Source organism: Felis catus, chromosome B3 (genome assembly GCF_018350175.1).
Source record: "Felis catus isolate Fca126 chromosome B3, F.catus_Fca126_mat1.0, whole genome shotgun sequence".
Lineage (NCBI taxonomy): Eukaryota > Metazoa > Chordata > Mammalia > Carnivora > Felidae > Felis > Felis catus.
In genome coordinates this window covers 67,445,525-67,467,483 of record NC_058373.1, presented here as the reverse complement: position 1 = coordinate 67,467,483, position 21,959 = coordinate 67,445,525, and the positions used below count along the sequence as shown (strand labels likewise).

Here is a 21,959-nt window from a genome sequence, read left to right as displayed (position 1 = left end):
CTTAGTTATAGTATAATCAGCTCCCTCAGAGTTTCATGCAGAAAGCAATGCAACTTGTATCATGGAGGTGAGAACTACCTCTTAATCATTTCTGTTCTAATTCATTTCTAAATGAATACCTGACACAGTGGTGGAAAATCAGTAAACATTCAATAAACGGCATTGGTTGAATAAATAAAGAAGTGAAATGGTCAAAGACTGTTAGAGATGGAAGAGAATATTATTTTTAAAGAAAACGGAGGTCACAGTTGGTTTAAGTGCCATTCATTTTAACTTGTGGCTGAGAGAAAAACAGTAAGGACTAGAACCCAACTTTCTTGACTTCTGGATCAATTATTTTTCATTTTTTTATGTTTTCAGTGTAAACTGAGGATGACAAATTGGCAAGCTTTTATGTGGAGAGCCCTGTGTCACAGAGAAGAATGGAATAACTACAACATCAGCTGAATACAATTCAGCGAAATGCTGAGCATAAATGACCCTGAGGGGAAGAAGATCCTCTCTCAACAGAACAGGACCATGCTCAGTGGGTGGCAGGAGGGGTATGGTTATATAATAGAAGAAAGAGAAAAAAAATACACTTCTTAAAACGAAGGCACCAAGACTTGAAGAAGGGTAAGGGTCCGGCATTGTGACACCATTACAACGTAGACTCCAGGGAGTTGTTTTAATGAAAAATGATTCCCTGAGAATTAAATGTTGAGTCATTCAAAGGAGAGGTGGAGGAGAATGGTTTCTGTTTCTCCACTGGAGAAGTTTTGGGCTCCTCAAAAGAAATAAGATTCCAAGCAAGGGAGAACTTGTAAGCCAAATGCCCAGAGATGGTCTGGAAAACAAAGAAAGAATAGAACCTATTTGAACAATAGGTGGCATGGTGCTATAGTTTAAGTGGGGGGTGGGGGGTTAAATTTCCAAAACCAGAAAGTCTCCTAGGAAGATTACAGGGCTAGCATGGCAAAAAGGAAGGAAGTAAGACATTTCTCTGGTGTTTTCAGTTCTTGCCTTGTGTACTATCCTACATCTTTCTAGGTTAAATTAAAAGAGGATTGTTTTTGGTGTTTTTTTGAGAGAGAGAGAGAGAGAGAGAGAGAGAGAGAGAGAGAGAGAGAGAATGTGTGTCTGTGAGTTGGCAAGTGGGGCAGAAGGAGAGGGAGAAAGAATCCCCTTGATCTCATGTAGGACTTGATCTCATGACTCTGAGATCATGATCTGAGCTGAAATCAATAGTTGGGCACCAACTGACTGAGCCACCCAGGCACCCACAAAAGATGGGTGGGATATTTTTAATTGGTTCAAATTAGATACTAGATAATCCAAAAATTGGCATTCCTTAATTAGCTTGTCCCCTTAAAAAATGACTAACATGGAAAGAAAAAGATTATTTGAAAGGGCCAATTCATTAATATTTTTGCAAATAGATGAGTTTTGAATTGATTAGTTATTTCTTTAGCCAAATATTTATTGCATGCCTACTATGTATTACACATTATGCCAGGGTGCCTGGCTGGCTCAGTCGGAAGAATGTGTGACTCTTGATCTCAGGGTTGTGAGTTTAAGCCCCACATTCGGTGTAGAGATTACTTAAAAAAAAAAAAAGAGAGAGAAACCATTATGCTAAGTGCTGGAAATATAATGGTGAGCATTGCTGTATGCCCTCTGCTTATAGAGGTTATTCTAATTGTACATTACAAAAGGAAAAGGAAAACAACAACAAAACTGTATCTTATTTAAAAAAATTTTTTTCTAATGTTCATTTATTTGAGAGAGACAGAGTGTGAGTGGGAGAGGGGCAGAAAGAGAGATGGAGACGCAGAATCCAAAGCAGGCTCCAGGCTCTGAGCTGTCAGCACAGAGCCTGATGGCAGGCTTGAACTCACAGACTAGGAGATCATGACCTGAGCTAAGTCGGATGCTTAACTGACTGAGCGACCCAGGCGCCCTGAAAATTGTATCTTGAGGCAAGTCTGGAATTATTTTATGCTAATAAATTTGATGCTAATAAACAAATTTTATAATATTTGTTATGTGCAGGGATAACATGATGGCTACTTTAAAATCCAAGGACAAAAACTTTTGCTTTTCTGATTATATAATATACTATAATTGAAGAAAGAAACTGCAAATTACAAAAAGTATAAAGAAGAAAATTAAAATCATCTGTAATCAGATCAACATTCCCTGCCCCTGCCCTCCCCCCCGCCTTTTTTTTTTTTTTTTTTTTACCATTTTTATCATTCTGGTATAGTTCCTACCAGTTTATATGTATGTGCATGTGTGTATGTATATATATGTATATACACATATATACAGACACACATGCACATACATATATGTATGTGTGTGTATGTATATATATGTATATACATATATATACATACACACATATGTATATACATATATATACATACACACACATACACGCATGTACATACACACGCATGTATTTTACCTGACTAAACTCATATTGCATAAATATTTTCAATTTTTTCTATTTTATGAGCATTTCTATGCAATTAAAACTCCTTAAAAATTATGTTTAATGTCTGAATTCTATTGTATCATTCTTTTTTTTCTTTCCAAATTCCAGCCAAATCTTTTACTATCATTCACTGAATAGCCTATCCTGTCTACGTTCTTAGGAGTTTCTGTCGTATTTGGTTCATAGAAATGTAGAGTTAATTTTATGTTTATCTCTCACATTTTACTAATCTGGCTGAAGCTGTACCAAGTATCTTAAACATGGTAGTGTTAGAAAAATATTTTCATATTTAATACATCATATCTCTTCTTATTAATACTTTTTAAATTGTCCTTTGCCATTTTGATTCCTAAACAGTTTATTTTTTTTAATTTTTTTATACATTTATTTACTTTTGAGAGAGAGACCAAGACAGAGTGCGAGTCGGGGAGGGGCAGAGAGAGAGGGAGACACAGAATCCGAAGCAGGCTCCAGGCTCTGAGCTGTCAGCACAGAGCCCGATGCAGGGCTTGAACCCACAAACCCTGAGATCATGACCTGAGCTGAAGTCGGACGCTCAATTCTGAGCCACCGACTGAGCCACCCAGGCACCCTGATTCCTAAACACTTTAGAACAGCTTTTTCATGTTTCTAAAATAATCCCACTAGAATTCTGACTGATGTGTTACAGTTATGTCTGTACATTGAATGCCATCTTACAATAGTCCTATTAAGCACTGGGTGTTGTATGGAAACCAATTTGTCAATAAATTTCATATAAAAAAAAAAAGAACTCTGTGCCAGAAACTTGAGTTTAATAAAAAGTTAATAAAAAAAAAAAAAGAGTATAACTCTTGACGCTTATCTGTCTCCCTGTATGTTACACAGGAAAGTACTGTAATTCTTTCCAGACAGGGGTCTTGTGTAATTTTTAAGAATGTTACCAGTTATTTAATAGTTGTGATTATTATGTGATCTTGTTTTCCCTCTTCCCCACCCACAAATCAAGATATTATTGGAGGATGAAAAATTTAAAAATATATTCTTTATTTGTATCATGCCATCTTAATTAATTTTGTTTTTAGTTCAAGAAGTTTTCCCAGTTGATTTACTTGGATTTCTCCATGTGAGAATGAGCTCAACACAAATATACATATGTGTAAGGCAGGAGTCTGCAAATGTATTAGAAAAAGTTATATCAGGCAATTCCCATTATCCCAATTTATTATAGTCTTCCGAAACAGGATGAGTAAGCCCTGGGCAATTTTAGGTATGTTTGATCTAAATTACATTGTATGTGATTATACATTTCATGATAATGACAATTTGCTCTCCTTTTTTCTAATGCATCTTAGTAGTTCAGTGCCTTACTGAATTGTCTAGAACTTCCAGAATAATCTTAAATTTTAGTGCTATTGTTAGCCGTCTTTGACTCGTTCCAGATATTGATGTGGTCTGTGCCTGTTATGTACAATATAGTAGCTGTTTTCGAGGACTTCATCAAGCATAAACAATGAATAGTAGCTATATTAATATATTAACTCCTACCGGTACTGGGAAGACACTTGTTTGTTTCCTAAAGTAATGTCTGGGTTTATCAGAACATTCAAACAAGCTGCTATGCTAGCATGTGCTCCACACAAATACATGTTCACTTAGAGAGAAAGTCTGTAATCTTTTAGAAAATGTTGTATTATTTTAGCCTGTTACATTGACCCAACTTATCATTTTCTTTTGAGACAGTATAATTTAGCTTGAAGCAATCACTGGGTATGTTTTAGCACTAAAACAGTTTCTGAATATCATTTAGAGCTCAATGAACTTTATCGATATTTGCACTCTTTTGTAAAGAAACTTCCTGTAAGATCACATGATATCATCCAATGTAATATAATTTTTACATTGGTTTTCAGTAACTGATCATTCAGTGACAGGCTGGTCCAGTTTAGCACTCACAACCAGCACAAAGAAATAATTTATTTCCTTTTGGCTTTAACAAAGCCAATGTCCTGAGAGAAAGAGTGAGAGAGAGGAAGAGAGAGAGAGAGAGAGAGAGAGAGAGAGAGAGAGAGAGAAGCAGAGAGCGGTCCTACTATATCTGAGCACTTCAGTGAGAAAGATGGAAAATCACTTATGGGGCTCAAATAAAAAGACTGCTTCAGGGGAAAAAGGAGTCTGGAAAAATCTGCTGTGGGTACATAGCTCTGCTGAGCAATTCTTTCCCAAGTCTGTGAACAAATAAAATACAATTTTCCTCCCACTTTCCATCATGGGAATAAAAAGGAAATATCAAGATTTTTTCAAATATACATATCTCTGATTGTAAAGATTGTAAAGATTGTTAATAGTATCTCATGTATTTCAAATGTATAATTATTTGATTCAGATGCCTTATTTTAATAATTCATTTAAGCAATTTATGCTCTTTTCTGCCAAAGATTTCATTAGATTCACAAATAGAACAATATAGCATCGTTAAACAAGGCGTGGTAATCTTTTTCAATCCCACTGTGGAAAAATGTATAAAAAGGCAAATTATTTCTAAGCACTTCTAGGGTGCCAGTATTCTCCATTTGACCCATGTTAAATATTCTCATTACAATTACTTCAAATGAATACAAAATCTCAATTTAATCCCAACCCTAGGGAAATGAAACATACCACTCTGAGATGAAAGGCCTAATGTTACTTTGCTATTTGAATGCACTGCGTGTTCTTAGCATAGATCATAAGCAAACTCTATTTTAATAACTCAAATCATTGCACATTCACAACAATATCTAGCTACCAAATAAATGTCATAAACCTGATAATGCAGAATAAATAAACAGAAACCTGCATATTTTAACTATTGAATTCACGGTGGAGTCCCACATGGTTCATGCCGATAATTTTCAAAACTCTTAGCTTTCTCTTAGTAACACAACCAATTATATTAATTAATCGGTAGGAGTTCATTGACAATGAAATCTAGGGCATAGCTTTTTGATAATCTAACAGCACAATTTTTGTTAATGTCAGCCATCTCTTTGTATCTTTTAAAATTCTACTTTTGTGTTAATTGCCAGACTGTTGAGTAGTTTTTTGGTGGAAATTTTACATTATGTTTTCAAAAAGGAGACCTGATCTCAATTAACATTTCCTTGACAAGGTATAACAATATTGTATATCTAAATTTTTATTTATTTTGCCTTTCATTGTTGGCAATCCCCTAAGCTTGAAAACATTTTTCTTCTCTCTGATTTGACATTTGGCAAACATCAATCTTTCTTGTACTTAAATGCATCATAGTTGACAGGCTGCTTTTGTTCAAGAACTTCAGCTTATATACTGCTTTAGTACGAAACATTTATTTCTTTATTCACAGCATGATCAGTTACTATCATCCCATCTTCAAAAATTAAGTAGTAGCCTGAAAAAAACATTATATATATTTTTCGCCTGACAAAAATGATTAAATCAAAGTCCGAATGACTAGGGACTAAATTCAGAAATTTATTGTAGAGCACTTTAATATTGTTTCTTCTGTAAGAACATTACATCTTAAAAAGAAGATTAGTTGGATAAATATTCCAGGGCTCTTAAAATATTATAAAGAAAATTTGCTTCCATATAGTTCTTATTTATTTAAAACACAATTTTAATACCTTTTGTTTGCCTTTAAATAATTTTGGGCCATATGAAATACATGGAATACAAATTAAGTTCTGAGATTTAGTCTTCATGTCTTATTTTTAGGAACGTATGGTCTTTTTTGAGTGGAGAGGATGGGCCATTCTCAAAACTATAGTTGAGAGGTTTCAAGAGAAAATTCTCTAGCAAAATACAGTGAAGAGAGTCATTCATTCACTACACATATGATCAAATATTTTTAGATATTTGCTCTGTTCTAGATAGTTTTTTCTTCTTTCCATCAGCGGGAAGACATAACAAACTGTCTCCAAATATACAAAATTGAAAATAAGAAAGGAAAAATAAAATCTTAAAACAACCGCCAGATAACAACATAACTACATTGCAGTGTTGCCTGAAAAGTTTCTCATTTCATGATCCAAAGGAATGGCTGATGTGTCTTTCTGTCTTTGTTTCTGTCTCTCAATGTGTGAAAGACTACCAAAGGAGGAAGGAGAGAGGGAGAAGGACAAACATCAATAATGAGAAAATTTAGAAGGGTATTGGGGCAGGGTAAAAGCTGCGAATGTAGTTCAGAGTAAAAAATATTCCCAAATTTTATTGGAAAGCACTTTTATTTGTGATTCCATAAAGGAAGAAAATAAAAGTCTCTACTGATAAAAAAAAAAAAAAAAACCAAAAAAACAAAAAACAAAAAACAAAAAGCAAAAAAACAAAACAACCCATGCCTTTTATATTACTTAGATTTGATTTTTTTTTAAGTTTATTTTTATTTTTGAGAAAGAGAGAGAGGGTGAGAGAGAAAGCATGGGAGGGGCGGGGGGTGGAGAGAGGATCCCAAGCAGGCTCTGCACTATCAGTGCTGAGCCCGACACGGGGCTCAAACTCATAAACCATAAGATCATGACCTGAGCCCAACTAAGATTCAGACGTTTAACCAACTGAGCCACTCAGGTGCCCCTGGACTTTGATTTTATCTTAAATGTTTATTTATTTACTTGAGAGAGAGAGAGAGAGAGAGATTGGAGGGGGAGGCGGATAAGAAAGAGCAAGCGTGGATGGAAGAGGGGCCGAGAGAGGGAGAGAGCGAGAATCCCAAGCAAGATCCACTCTGTTAACACAGAGCCTGATGCGGGGCTCAAACCCATGAACTGTGAAATCATGATGTGAGGCCAAATCATGAGTCAGATGCTTAACTGACTGAGCCACCTAGGTGCCCCTAAACTTTGATTTTTTTTTTAAAGGAACAGTAAATATGAGTAGAATTCCATATCACTTCAATTAGTGCTAGTCTTTTCCTTGGTTTATTATTCGTCCTAATATTTCTATCAGGATATTGTCTATGCCATTTTAATCAGTGCTTCTGAAACTGTCCTAAAGTGTTGGAGAAATCTGGGATCGTCAGGGTGTATTTGGTTCATTTGTATTTGCTAGCGCAGTAGGAATACAAGTAGTGTTGTTTTGCTCTAAATCATATGGCAGACAGTCTATCTTTAATGGGATATGTCTAAGTTACCTTGTCCTCTTCTTGCCTCACTGAATGCTCTTACATAGTTTTGACTAAATAAACCTTGGTCAACTTATTCTTTCAATATGATTACATAGTCTGTATCTATAGGAACTTTCTTAAAAGATTGACCTTATCAAACTTTAGCTTAAAGTTTCTATTTGATTCATGGGATCACACTATAACTTTGAAAATATATATATAACTAAACTCTATGTTTCCAAATGTTTGTAGATGTACAGCGTCGTACCTTATTAATCAACCAGCAAACATCGAACTCTCAGTATGTGTAAGGCAGTTAGCTAGATACTGGGAATTTAGTGATGTTAGTCAGGAGTGCAGGTAACTTGATAAATTTTTAGCTAAATATAAAAGGCTTTAGTTTTTATGTTTTTGTAATTTTTTCACAGTAATAAATTTACAAATTAAAAAAAATGCAATTGGACAATGTGTTCTGAATTTTAGTTTGAAACATAGTCACTACTCTTAAAGAATTTATATTATTTTCTCAATAAAATAGTAAGTTATCTGGAGGTACGATCAGAGACCTCCTAGCAGTGTTTAAATACATATAGATTTGCTTCAGATTCTGTGTCTTCCTCTCTCTCTCTGCCCCTCCCCAACTCATGCTCTGTCTCTCTCTCTCTCTCTCTCTCTCTCTCTCAAAAAGAAATAAACATTAAAAAATAATAAATACATAGTAGACTTTCAACAGTAGGGATTGATAGCATTTTAAAAATAAAACAATGGCAATAGAAGTTTGGGAATGACTCAAACTATCATTTTTTTACTCTGCAGTTGCAAAAGTAAAGCTTGACTATATGCATTCAGTAAGCATTTAAACAATACAAAAGTATACACAGTAAAAAGTGAAGACCTCTTTCCCACTGGATTTCATCTATTTCTACTAGTGCAGGTGTGATTTTGGAATGAAGTCCAACATTTGTGAGGCCAGTGCATTAACTATACTATACCAGCAGTAACCCTTCTTAAAATGACTCAATTTTCAAATTGAGAAAATGAAATATAATTAGAACTTGAATCATACCATTCATCATTCTGTCCTTATGTTCACACTTATATTAGGACATAATTTTAGGAAATCTATTGGGGGTAGAAAGTTGTGCAAGAGGCAAATGTATAGAGAGTCTTTAAGACTAGCCCTTTCCTCTCTGCCTCCCACTGGAGGTGATGTTGGGGAAGGACTGTTATGGAATCTGTACTTCATTCACTTCGGGGATCCTATCTTTAACTTACTGTCTGCTCCAAATACTGTTTTCAGCCTTAAAATCCTCAGTATTGAACCGATGGCTTGGTCAGAAATCAGATAAACACAAAGGCTTATAAAGAAAAATGTCCATCATGTAAAATAAAGTATTAACTGGAAGGTAATTAATGCTACAATTCACACAGTGATATAATTAAATGGAATACATGGTAACTGAATAAATTACTTAATTTGCCTGTTACTGTAGAAATTAAAGTATTAAAATTCAGAAGTCAGAGTCCCTGCGATAACATTATACAATAAATATTTGGAATATTTCCATCTATCAATAATGCCATCTGTCCTATCAATACAAATGGACTACAACCCATATGGCTCCTTTCCCCATTGATTACTCTGATGAATGAGATAGCAAAACCACTCATAAAACCATCATATTATATGACACTGTCATTAAAAAGATATAGAGAAAGGAAAAACACAAGATGATACTTAATTTGAAACTGTCAAGTCAATTTAGTAAAGTTTTAACAACCAACACTATGATCCTAAAAAGTACCAGCATGTTGAATAATATTATGTCAGTCGGTACTCTCCTTGCACCTTCAGAGAAAACAAAAGAACCAAGAAATTTCTGGAAAGCGTGTAATAGCTTATTATGATATGTTCATATTACTAATTATTCCAGTAAGAACATACTCAAATATCCTTTTAGGCATAGGTAATTAAATTAAAAACACTTTTCTTTCACTTTATAGAAAGTTATAAAGTGATCATTTAACTTCTGATAGCAAGTCATTTTTATTTTTATTTTTTTATTTTTATTTTATTTATTTTTGTTTTTAGCAGGTCATTTTTATTTATTTTTATTTATTTTTAAAAATTTAACACTTACTCATTTTTGAGAGACAGAGAGACAGAGCATGAGCGGGCTAGGGGCAGAGAGAGGGAGACACAGAATCTGAAATAGGTTCCAGGCTCTGAACTGTCAGCACAGAGCCTAATGCGGGTCTCGAACTCAAGGACCGTGAGCTCATGACCTGAGCTGAAGTCGGACACTCAACTGACTAAGCCACCCAGGTGACCCAGCAAGTCATATTTAAAGCAAAAATTAGGTACATTCCTTTTATATCTTGGAATACTGGCCATAAGTGTCAACTCTGCAAAATAATCTTTCCCAAACTTGCTTTCTACTTCACTCTAAATGCACTCTTACAACAGCAAAATAATTACATACAATGATTCTGTAACAAAGTATTATAAGCAGTGCCCAAACTGACACTAACTAAGCAGGACACTAAATACCACTAACTGGAACACTCAAATTTTCTGTTTGATATGGTAATTTGCATTACACTTAGTTGTAAAGTGGGCACAGTTGGCATGCTTAGAAATTACCTTTATTTTTCAAGATCTATAAAGACGACCAGTATTTATTTGGCCCCTTAGCCTCACTGAAAATACTGCCCAATCTTCTCTTGGTGAAACTTTTTGAAAATTGGGACTTACATCTGTGGATAAGTGAGAAGAAATACATTATGACTAAATATTTTAATTCTATATTAAAACTGAAGTTTAGCTTATATAATTTAAATTTTTATATCATCTTATTTTTAGCTTACATTGAATACCAAATGAAGCCACTAGGGGCGGTGGGGTGGGGGGGAATCTGTGAAATAGCTCAAATTCAAATGTGTCAGCCACAGCAAAAATTAAATAAAGCACAAATCCAGGAAATATTTTCCCTACCAATTGAAAGTGACTTTTATAAGAATGCTACAGACCCCCGTAGTCACGAGGAGGAGGGAAGGCTCTCAGATACTTGAGCTTTAGACCCTGCTGGGTTCGGAGGAACTTCAAGTGTAACAATCAAAGTAAGAGGCAGCTAGTACAGACTGTTGGCAAACTCCACCTTTTATCAGGTGTGGAATGAGCAGGCTCGTTCATGGAAGACAAGGCATCTCCAAAGCAAAGTTTGCTAAATCCTTAACAGGCAGCATCTAAGCAAACACTTCTACCTCTACAAATATGAAAGCATGTGATTTTAAGAGAGATTTCAAGTTTGGGATTATTATCTGTTACTGTACCAAAGCTACTTGATTTTAATTGTATCTTTCCATTATATTTTAACATCTGGCAGTGTGAGGCTTTTTTTTTTTTTATTCTTCCTCCTCTCCTCCTTTATATCTTTCTTTCTTCTTTAGTTTCTTTTTTTGGTAAAAATTTCCAGGCTATTTTTGCCTGCTTTGTTCTTCCAAATCTGCTTCAGCATCATTGTGTTAAGTATGTTCCTTATGAGATTTGATTTTAATGAAATAACGTTTATTTTAAAAATAAAAACTATTTAAAACCATATATCTTTAAATAATTTCCATTCAGAAACGTGGTGTATCTTATGAATTTTTTTAAACATTTTTTTAATGTTTATTCATTTCTAAGAGGGAGAGAGACAGAGCATGAGTGGGAGAGGGGCAAAGAGAGCGGGAGACACAGAACCCGAAGCAGGCTCCAGGCTCTGAGCTGTCAGCACAGAGTCTAATGCAGGGCTCAAACCCACAAACTGTGAGATCATGACCTGAGCTGAAGTGGACACTTAACTGACAGTGGCTCACCTCTTATAAAGGCACCCCTCTTCTAAATTTTTTAAAGCTTCATCCTGCCATAAAGATTTACGGTTTTCTTCATAGAAGAAACCTAAAATGTATTTTTAAGTTTATTTGTTTTTGAGAGAGAGAGTAAGTGTGGGTGAGGTACAGAAAGAGAGAGAGGGAGAGAGAGAGAGGGAGAGAGAGAGAGGGAGGGAGAGAGAGAGAGAGAGAGAGAGAGAGAGAGAGAGAGAGAGAGAATCCCAAGTAGGCTCTGTGCTCAGCGCGGAGCCCAACATGGGGCTCGATCTCATGACTATGAGGTCATGACCTGAGCGGAAACCAAGAGTCAGTCACTCAACAGATTGAGCCACCCAGACACCCCTAGGTCCTAACATTTCTTATAGTTTTTGAAGACTACTATGCATGTTGCCTTTTTTCCTCCATTATCTTTTTAAATTGGTTACTCCTGATATTTAGAAAGTAAAATATTTTTTCATATTTCCTTATCACCGAAAAACCTTATTAAGCTCTAAACACACTAAAACTCTTACTAGCTTTACTGGTTGTTCATCCATCTCAGAGATTTACTAGGGAAATAATAATACCACTGCAAATAACAATGGCATTGCCAATGTAGCTTTAAATATTAGCAGAGAACAGATTCTTAGAAGTTCTCTCTAGAATAAATTCCAACCATCAGCTTAAACTACTACTTATTTAAAAACTACTTATATTTATTTATTTATTTATTTTGAGAGAGAGAGAGAGAGTGTGCACAAGCAGGGGAGGGGCAGAGAGAAGGAGAGACAGAATCCCAAGCATGCTCCGCACCATCAGAGCAGAACCCGATGCAGGGCTCAGACTCACAAACTATCATGGACCTGAGCGATATCATGGACCTGAGCTGAGATCAAGAGTTGGATGCTTCATCGACTGCGCCACCCAGGCACCCCTTCTATTTATTTTAAATATTCATTCCTTTCTGATGATACAATAGTATAAATAATGGTGCATTCTAAATTCAGTTTATTTCAGAAACGGCTTTTGGATGTCTGTGGGATAACTAAAAGTTACCACCTTAAACCAAGATACAGCTCTTATGCTGAAAAATATCATCTCTGTTACATATTTTAGAAGAATAGATAGAAAAGGCCCTTTTCAAATGTCTCTGGAGAAATAAGATAAAACTCACCCCAAGCGAATACAGTATCAGAAAGATAAACCCCCAATTCCAGAGAGGACAGTGTGCCATCTGGACAGAAGTGTTTCTAAACAGAGTAGTTTTTCAACATTTTCTGAGAGCTCTAAGCTGCTCTTAAATGAGTCTTAACTTACTGCTTTGGAGAATTAAGATAAAGTTAGTGATGACTATAACTTCCTATTAAGCAATTTTCTTTCTCAATTGTGCACAGCCACTTACGCAGCAGAACATAACAGCTCAATCAAATCTCATTATGCCAGATTTAGTTCGAAGCGTTATGAAATGCACAGAGAATGACTTGATATTGTCTGAAGAAAACCTTTTCATGAATTGCTCCTTTGGAGACCAGAAATAGAACAGATACTGTAGGTACCTTCTTATGTGTTCTGAAGTTCTTCAGCCAGGAATCCAGAGCAGTTGCCATGAACTTGGTGCTTGTTATGTAACAGTGAGCCCTGAGAACGTGGGGAAGCCCAGTGCCTCTATGCGTGGCCTCCAGAATTTGCAGGGTGTGGAGCAGGGACAAGGAAGCTTCTGCTCATGTTCCACCACTCACAAGTTTCATTGTGCAAAGTGTTAGTGCAATTTGCCCAGCAAGGCACAGGACTTCTCCAACCTAAAACAGGTAAGGAAATTAAGGTCCAAAGTAAGAAAATAGACTCTCTCCTCAGTAAAGCTATTTCTGAGTTCTTACTCTACTGGGAAAAAGATAATAATAATGATGATGATAATAATAATAATAATAATAATAATAATAATAATACCCACTTTGGTGAGTTATTCTGCAGATTAGAAGTAATGTATATACAAAATTTGTTTTATAGGGTTTAGGCTCAGAGCAGCAATTGATATATGCTAGCCATCGTTATTACTTCCAAATTAGGACTTCAAACCTAATAGGTGAAGCTCTCAGTAATTAACTACTGTATGTGTTTTACAGGGTGAAAAAAAATATGAGGATGAAAAGTCTTATACATTGAGCAGGAAAAGAAAAAAGCTCTCTGGGTATATATGATTAACACTTTAAAAATATAATATGTGTCTTAATGCATGGGACACAGCTATCACTAGGACATTGATTTATTCTTGAGAAACAGCTGAAATAAGATTAGGAGAAAGATCTTCTTTTAATGCAGTGTGTCCCTCAGGGGTGGCCCTGTCATTCAATGGGGTGAGGGGATGTGGTGTTGGGGTCTTGAAAGAGGGTTTTCAATATGTTTCTGTAAAGTTGAAAATGGATTTGCACCTTTCTGTTTCAGAGACTAAAGGCACAGTATTTTTGGCTCCTAACAGTTGATAGATAACATTTTTTTTTTCCTGTGGATCATTTTCTATAATTGGACATGAATTATATGAGACCTTTTTACAAAGCATCTGCTTCCTTTTTCTGTCGAGACATCTACTAGATCTTGCTCCAAAAGAGCAAGGAGGATAATAAAGGCTCTTAGCTTTCTGATTTTCATAAAAATTCTGTGAATTTTTTTCACTATTGGAAAAAATAAACATATGAACTGCTCAGTATATAGAGATGCCAAATACAGAGTGGTGTTGAGTAAAAACTTTTTTTTCCTTCCCCATTCCTGGTGTAAATTCTTTAATAGAGACTTTGCTGAACTTCCATCACAACTAAAAATTCCTCAGTATTAAAGCTCAGTGAAAAGAAATCTCAGTGCCTGGAAGACAAGGCAATCAAATCATGTGACAGTCCCATATGCAACTCCAAATCTGTCCTCATAACTGTCTGTAGAGCTCACAAAAGAGTCACACATGTAGCTATTGGAAGAATATCTTACACAATTTGGCACACAAGTTCTAAGATTAGCAGCTGAAGAGGGGGAGGAGGAAGAGAGGAACATAATAGATTAACTGACACCCATCCACTATCTTTCTAAATTGTTTGGAATGTTAAAAAATATTATTTTGATCAATCTATATATACACCCTCAAATTTGAAAGAGAAATGCAAAGCATGTTGTGGTTGAAAGAACAAATGGTTTTAAAAAAAAAAAACCACTATGAAATATATGTCACTGAACAAGGGAGTCCAGCCAGCTCCCAAGTGGCATGATAACATGATGAAAAGCAAATCCAGGATGCTGTGAATCAAAAAGGCATGGGTCTATTTTTAAAGAGGTCTGTGTCTCCCCACCCTCTTTGCCAAGTATAGTTTTTCTGGAGAAGTCTAACCTCCAAAGTAGGTGAGCTTCTAAATGTTCCAGGAGTTACCTACCCAATATTTGACCGCCTCCTCCCTCTATAAGGTCTCAGGCTCTACACACATCATCCATGTTAATCACTAGACAAACAGAAGAGCTGTCCAACTAGTTCACTTCCCCTATTCTTGAACAGATTGTTTGAGACATAATATGAATACTAATTAATGATAAAATATCTGTGAGTGTTTTGAAATATGGACAAAGATAGCACTTTTAAAAAGGCACCCAGATAGATCTTATGCAACAAGCCCCGCTGGTCATATGAAAGGTCAGGGTACAACTCAGAGACATGAGAGCAAAACTGGCAGAGTGCTTGGCTCCAGTACAGTGGGAAACTGTGGACTACTTTTTTTTTGTTGTTTGTTTTTGGAAGGGGGTGTTTGATTTTCTTTTTAACCTTTTCCCTCTGTTAGATTGGAAGAGTTTAAAATGAAAACTCTCTTCACAGACAAATGGAGAGAGAGCAGAGTTTTGTTAGAGGTCAACCGGAGTAGATGGAGGAACAAGGCTCCAACATGTTTGGCCCAGGATTATGTGACTGTGCTCTGCAGCAAAAGAAGTACCAGCAGGTTGGGTCTGAGCCGGTGCTCAGTGCCTGAGGCTGACTCAGGCTCTCTGATGCGAGGGCTGAGGAAAGTCATCTAAAAGAATATGATCCCTCTTCAATTCTCATTTCACAAATAGTTTTCTTAGTCTCAGAGGAGGGTACCCACAGAGACAGAGGAAATATAATTTTCTGTTACAGGGAAAGCATATGATTAGATTCAATTATGAAGACGATTAAAATAATATCTTCTGTACTAAGAACCCAAACTACTGCCAAAACATATTATCTCTCCTCCTTTCCTTCTAAAACCAAGTGTTGTACTTTCTCCTTAAAACCTGTGTAATTTGCCCCATCTGGTCTCAGAAACTTTATTCTTTAACACACTAGTCTTTGTGCTCTCTCCTAATCTTGATACTTCACATGAATGCTTAAGTAGTGCTTTATAATCTTTGGACTTCACCAATGGTAATTTGTTCTCATGCCAAAGAAAAGACAAGAGGATAATCCAGAATTAAATACAACAGCAAAATAATTTATATTTGACCTTAGAGTTGTTTTTGAATTGAATTTTACCAATGGATGTATAAAGTATTAGAGACATTCATTTGTCTCACTCAAAGAAATGACAGGGTTCCATGGAAATCTGATGTGGGAAAGAATTAAAGTTGACCACAGTCTGTATTTCATGTTCAGTCAGTCCTTATCTGTCTGAAGATTAGGTATGGACTCCTACACTTTTCTGGAATTAGATGGTATTTTCCAAGACACATTCAAGTCTTGCCATGTTCCAAACCTTCTTGGGGGCATGAGAAAGGATCAATTATTTGCATTTCAAAGGTTTTCTTTGCATTCAACTAAATCTAAAAGAGGAGAGATGTCAACAAATTTGTCATTATCAAATGAGATGCTGTTAATAGTAGCCTAAAATGACAGTAAAATCTACCCATAAAATAAAAGAAGGAGGAGAAGGAGGAGGAGGAGGAGGAGGAGGAGGAGGAGGAGGAGGAGGAGGAGGAAGACAATTTATTGTGGACATGAATTTTTTTGATACCACACATTTTTATGCTTTTTACATTTATTCATATTTCTCTTTATATGGATGATTCTCCACACTCTCCCCCACCAACCCACTTCCCCAGTAGACCTGTTGTTAGTGTTTGAAGGGTACAACATGACCTTTCTTAAATACTGAGGAGAAAAGAAAGAGATAGGAGAATGGCGTCTGCGTTAACTAGAAAAACATACAGTGTTCTGGGGTGGGTCTTTTCCTTGTGACAGATTGTTAGGGTCAGCCTGACCCCTTACTCAAGACTAACATTTTATACTGGGCCTCAGTTCCCCAAAGCCATCTCACCTGGAACTTCTTACCTGGACCTCCCTTTACATCACACAGGGATCCGAAGCTAACCGAAACCCCTGTATTCAGGCCCTGTGCCTGAGATCCAATCCCAGACCAACTTGGATTTCTGCTTAGCCAGGTGGTAAGATAGACAGTAAGCTTAAAGAAGACAAGGACTGTGTCATCTAATTCTCTTGTGTGTTCCAAGTATCCTCATGATGATGTTATGTTATCTAGTAAGTACTAGAGGGGGTGTTATCCTTAAGTGACAGGTAGCACACCAATTTACACAGGGATACTCTGAATTTAGCAAGAGTACTGTTGGGACTTTTGAGTTGGTTGGGTTTCTACTTTCTAAGTATCTGAAGACTAAAATATAAATTAAAACAGTTTTACAAGTAGAGTTGACATATAGAATCATTAGGAGCAGGAAGTATGTAGGGAAGGATTTTCACGTTCTTATGTTCTTCTGTTGGTTAGGCCCTAAAACTTGTAATCTTCCTTGAATCCTTTCTTCCTTTTACTATTCACCTTCTATCTGCCAGGAAATCCTGTCAGTTATAGCTTCAGAATATATCCAGAATACAACCACTTCTTACCAAGTTCTATGTTACCATCCTGACCCAAGTCACTATCATTTTTCATATGGATTATTGGGAATTATCTTAATTGGCCCATCTGCTTCTACCCTTTGAAGAATCCATGCTCAAGCCAGGGCCTAAGAGATACTCTTAACGCGCAATTTACATCGGGTCAGTCCTCCGCTTAAAGCCCTCTTGGCTTCCCATTTCACTCAGAGTAAAAGTCAAATTCCTTCCCCAGGTCTGTAAGGACCTTCTCCTTCCCTGGCCTTTTTCTCTCACCTCTATGGCCTTGCCTTCTATCATTATCTTGTAAATTCACTTGGTGTTTAGTGACATTAATGTCCTTGCTGCTTCTCAAACAGGGCTGGAACCTTAAACAGTGACACATTATCAAATTGTCACTGGCTGTTTCTTCTGCCTAGATTGTCCTATGCTGGTAATCTGCTTGGCTAAATCCCTTGTTTCCTTCAGTTCTTCTGCTCAGATGACACCTTCTCAATGAGCCCAACTGTGACCACCCTATTTAACATAACATCCCCTTCCCCTCTACACCCTTACCTCCATTCTTGATTTCCCTTATCCGGTCTATTTTTTTTTTGTCTCCCCCCTCTTAGCATGTAAGTTCCATGAGGGCAGCAACAGAGAACCCAGCACAAAGCGAGTGTTCAATAAATATTTGCTAAAAGAATCCATTTCAGAAGGAACACAATCAATAAGGTAGGGTTTTTGCCAAGAACAAATATTGAAAATCATGGGAAACACTGTAAAAACTGAAAAAAAAAAGGAATATATATTTCCAATCAAATTATACAATTCCTTTGTTTAAAATAAACCAAAAGATTAAGAGAAAGACAATCCATACTTTTATGATTTATTTTAGATGAAGACAGAGCACAAAGAAAATAGGTAATAGCTAGGCAAGGCACTATAGTTGTTATTATAGAATAAGAAGTGTTTGATTGAAAAAACCGGTTAGAATAACTAATAGTAAGTTAGTTATTAAAGGATTAACCTAGCCATGCTAAAAACAATAAAATATGAAAATTCAAGGTTACATATCAAATATTAAGTGTAAACTGTGATCATTCCAAGGATATCTGAATAAGAGTTTAACCTGATATTAATGTCTGAATTTTATTTAAAATTTCTAAATTTTATCTTAAGAGTATAAATCAGTGTTTCTTTTCTACCCTAGTTTGAGTGAAACGAGTTCTGTAAAATCAGGGACATTATCCTCAACCTCTAGCTCAAGGTCTATGTCGCACAGCAGATACTCCATGCATGCTTATTTATTAATAGACGAGTCAACATACTTTCTCGGTGTGGTGAATTTACTGGTTCCTTCTTTGTGTGACTAGAGAGTTTCCAGTAGCATCTTGGTAAAGAGGGAGAAAAGCAATAAAGTATCTCTTGTATTTGCCTGTCTCATACATAAAGTACAGGCAATAAAAGAGTAAGAATTGGCCAGCTCTTTTAAAAGCTCATTATTGAGTGAAATAAACATATTTTCTTTCACCAGTAGGGTAACAGGCCCAAGATCAAGTGGGAGATGAGGCCCTCCCCTCCCCTTTAACCACAAGCTTTCTAATCCTGGAGGTGCTAATGAAGCAGAAGAGATAATTGGTTGATCCACACCAGAGAATCTCTTTAGCTCTGAGTGAAACTCTTCATGATTCTAATACGATATAACTAAGAGTGACTCATGGAGCTTGGTGCTCAAACAGGCAAGTTCTGTGAATTCAGTTTGTGATTTATTATAACCCCAGTTTGTGTGCTAAGTCACCAAAGAAGTGAATGTCTTTTGTGCACATTTGAGATGCAGCCTGAGGGACTAGGAACGGCTCTGCACAGGATGTTCTCTGTGCTGCCTGCCCACATGATGATCATGAAAATCAAGGGAGTCCCTAACAAACTTAAACATTTGAATATCTTATCTTTAACCCGACCTGTGTCCAGATGATTCTCTAGGTGTCAGTGTAATACATGACTCTTGTGGGTGTTCTGTAATACCAGAGCACACAGATTCAACCAGGGATAAGGAAGTATATATAACCTCATTCATTTTGGTAGTAAATCTTTATTAACAGCAATAATAACTATATTTACTGAGCTATTATGATGTGCCAGTTACTGTGCTAAGCATTTCATCTGCATAATCTCATGTGATCTTCACAAACCCACTGATAGTTACTATTATTTTCTATTGTAAAGATTCGAGCACTGAAAATGGAGATCAAGTAGCTCACTCAAGGTTATGCAGGTAGGACACAGCAGACTTGGAACTCAAGTGTAAGACTGTGTGATGCTAAAGCCCATGCAATCTTAACTACTAAGTCATATTACCTTTAATTTCTACTGTCATTTTTCTCACCTTTGTCTCTACTGATGAACCACGCTTAACCCAGCGTTGGATATGAAACAGTGCTATATAACATGTAGTGAAGTTTCAGAGTAAATAGATTGTCCAAAGTTCTAAACAAGGATGAAAACGGAGAGATTAGTGTGATAGACAGAGCTTCGGCTTTGGAGACCTGGGCCATGCACCTTTGGAGAAGTTACCCTGTGAAACCAGTCTTCTTATCCATAAAATGACAAATATGATGTTTGTATTACATGGTTCTTGAGAGGATGGTAGATAACGTGTGTGGAATTCTCAGTACTTGGTAGACAATATATAAATAGTAAGTATTAATTTAATGCTGAATCATCAGAAAATCATATGATCCCACAAAGCAAATGTTTTGATAGTATATGGATTTGTTTTCTACATGTATTTGGTAGCTTAATTACTCAAGAATTATGGTAGTAATTTTTTCCTTTGATTTGGACTCTCTGTCTTCATATTCAATGCTGTCGGTTTAGTCTCATGGATAAATTACAGCTTCTTATTTCTTATAACAGTATGAGAAAGTATTAATTAATAATTTAATACCAGTGAAAACTTTGATTTAATGAGTTCTTAAATCATAAAAAAAATTACTCTATCAAGGTTTACATTTATATGTAGCATAAAGTTAATTATGGTCATTTAATTATTTATTCAGTAAATTTTTACTGAATGCCTACATGTACCAAATACTAACTTTGCTGGGGATACAATGTGAAAATATATCACTCTACTCTGAAGGAATCACACTGGAGAGGGAAGACAGTTATGCCAACAGAGGGCCACTGTGAATCATTTAGAAGACCAGCAAAAAGGCATTACAACAGTTTAATAGAGAGACAAATTGCTGAACTGAGGCAGTCACAGTGAGTTGAAATGGAGGGTACTTATATTTATTGATGATATTCAGTAACTAGAATGGATGGAAAGTGATACTTAGCAGGATGCTTATTTAGGGAGGGCAAAGGAAAAAACTCTAGGCTGACTCATGGGTTCTAGTTTGATTTAGAGGCACAAGTCATAAAAGTGATGCCTTAAACAAAATTTTCTCCTTAAAATCTAACTCATGGAATTATCAGTGATATCTGAATCAATAATAGAGAATGGAAGGGATAATGGTGTTAAATTTAAGTAGAAGAAGAGAAATAGAAAGAATAAAATAAAATAAAATGCTAACAAAGGCAACTAATTACATGACCACCCTATAAATTAGGTGTAATGATTTATGATGATAAAAATTACTGGGACTATAGGCAGAAATTTTAGATTACTCGTTCATGAATAACCTTGAATTGTCATTCCTCTTTTGTTCTGTAACAAATATACAATATCCCATGTCAGCAGCAGTGTATTTAAAAAGAATAGTAATCTCCTCACTAAGGGGAGACTTAAATGTGGTTCTAACCCTCAACTTGGAGACTGGTACCCGAAAGGCATTTCAGCATGAGTGTGCCCAACTAGTTCCAACTTGCTGCAATCATTTAGCAAGAGAAAAGTCTAGATTGCAAAGGGATATAGTCATTGGATTGGTCTGCTCTTTAAAAAGCTATTTAGAGTTTGAAGTGCAAGCTGCTAGCTGAACAAAAATCCTCAGACACAATCAACCACAGAATTTCAACCAGACCTCAAGTATTTCACAAAGAAATGGTATATCATTTGTCCAAAGAGAATGAAACACCTGTTTCTAAGAGTGATTTAAGTCAATAAGTAATAAACTAAATCTTTGTTATGAATGCTTTCTGGTGTCTGAATGACTATTGCCCTTTTAGAGGGCAAAGTGCACAAAAGATTCAGTGACCTTGTGACTTGACAGTCAAATAACTACCATTATGTTCAGTCAATGTAAATAAGCATGGCTGACAATGTGCTAATTGGCTGCCTCTGGCCAGCCAAGTGTACTTTTGACCTTAATGAGAACCTAATCAATTAATACTTAAGGCAATAAAGACCTCTTGCTGATTAAGTAAGACAGAAATCATCTTTTTCCAACAGGATTAGAGCTGCAAAATGGCAAACTTTTAATTTAATATATGATAATCCTCCCTTCTTAGGACCCTCTTATTGAGCTAACATGGCGAAATTGAACTCTGAAATGTAAAATCTTTGATTCAACTGTTTATATTTAACAGCTTTCTTAAAAAACTAACGAACAGTAATTCGAATACTAAAAGGATGACTGCCAGTATGCGTTTGAATTATATATTAATCAACTGAATGTGGTCATGGAGCTGAAGACACACATGTAGTTTCTTAAAACTGAAAGAGTCCATAT

General features: G+C 35.9%; 1 protein-coding gene across 3 annotated transcripts in view; it reads right to left on the bottom strand.

Moving 5' to 3' along the window:
• DPH6 (diphthamine biosynthesis 6) overlaps nucleotides 1-21,959 on the bottom strand; it is a 336,135-nt gene that overhangs the window by 25,062 nt on the left and 289,114 nt on the right. For 2 of the 3 annotated variants that reach the window (XR_006599355.1, XR_006599357.1), the window contains one exon: nucleotides 12,989-13,231. The exons of the other annotated variant lie outside the window; for it this stretch is intronic. The gene's annotated coding sequence lies outside the window, so the exon portion shown is untranslated. The remainder of the gene's footprint in view (nucleotides 1-12,988; nucleotides 13,232-21,959) is intronic. 3 annotated transcript variants of the gene reach the window in all.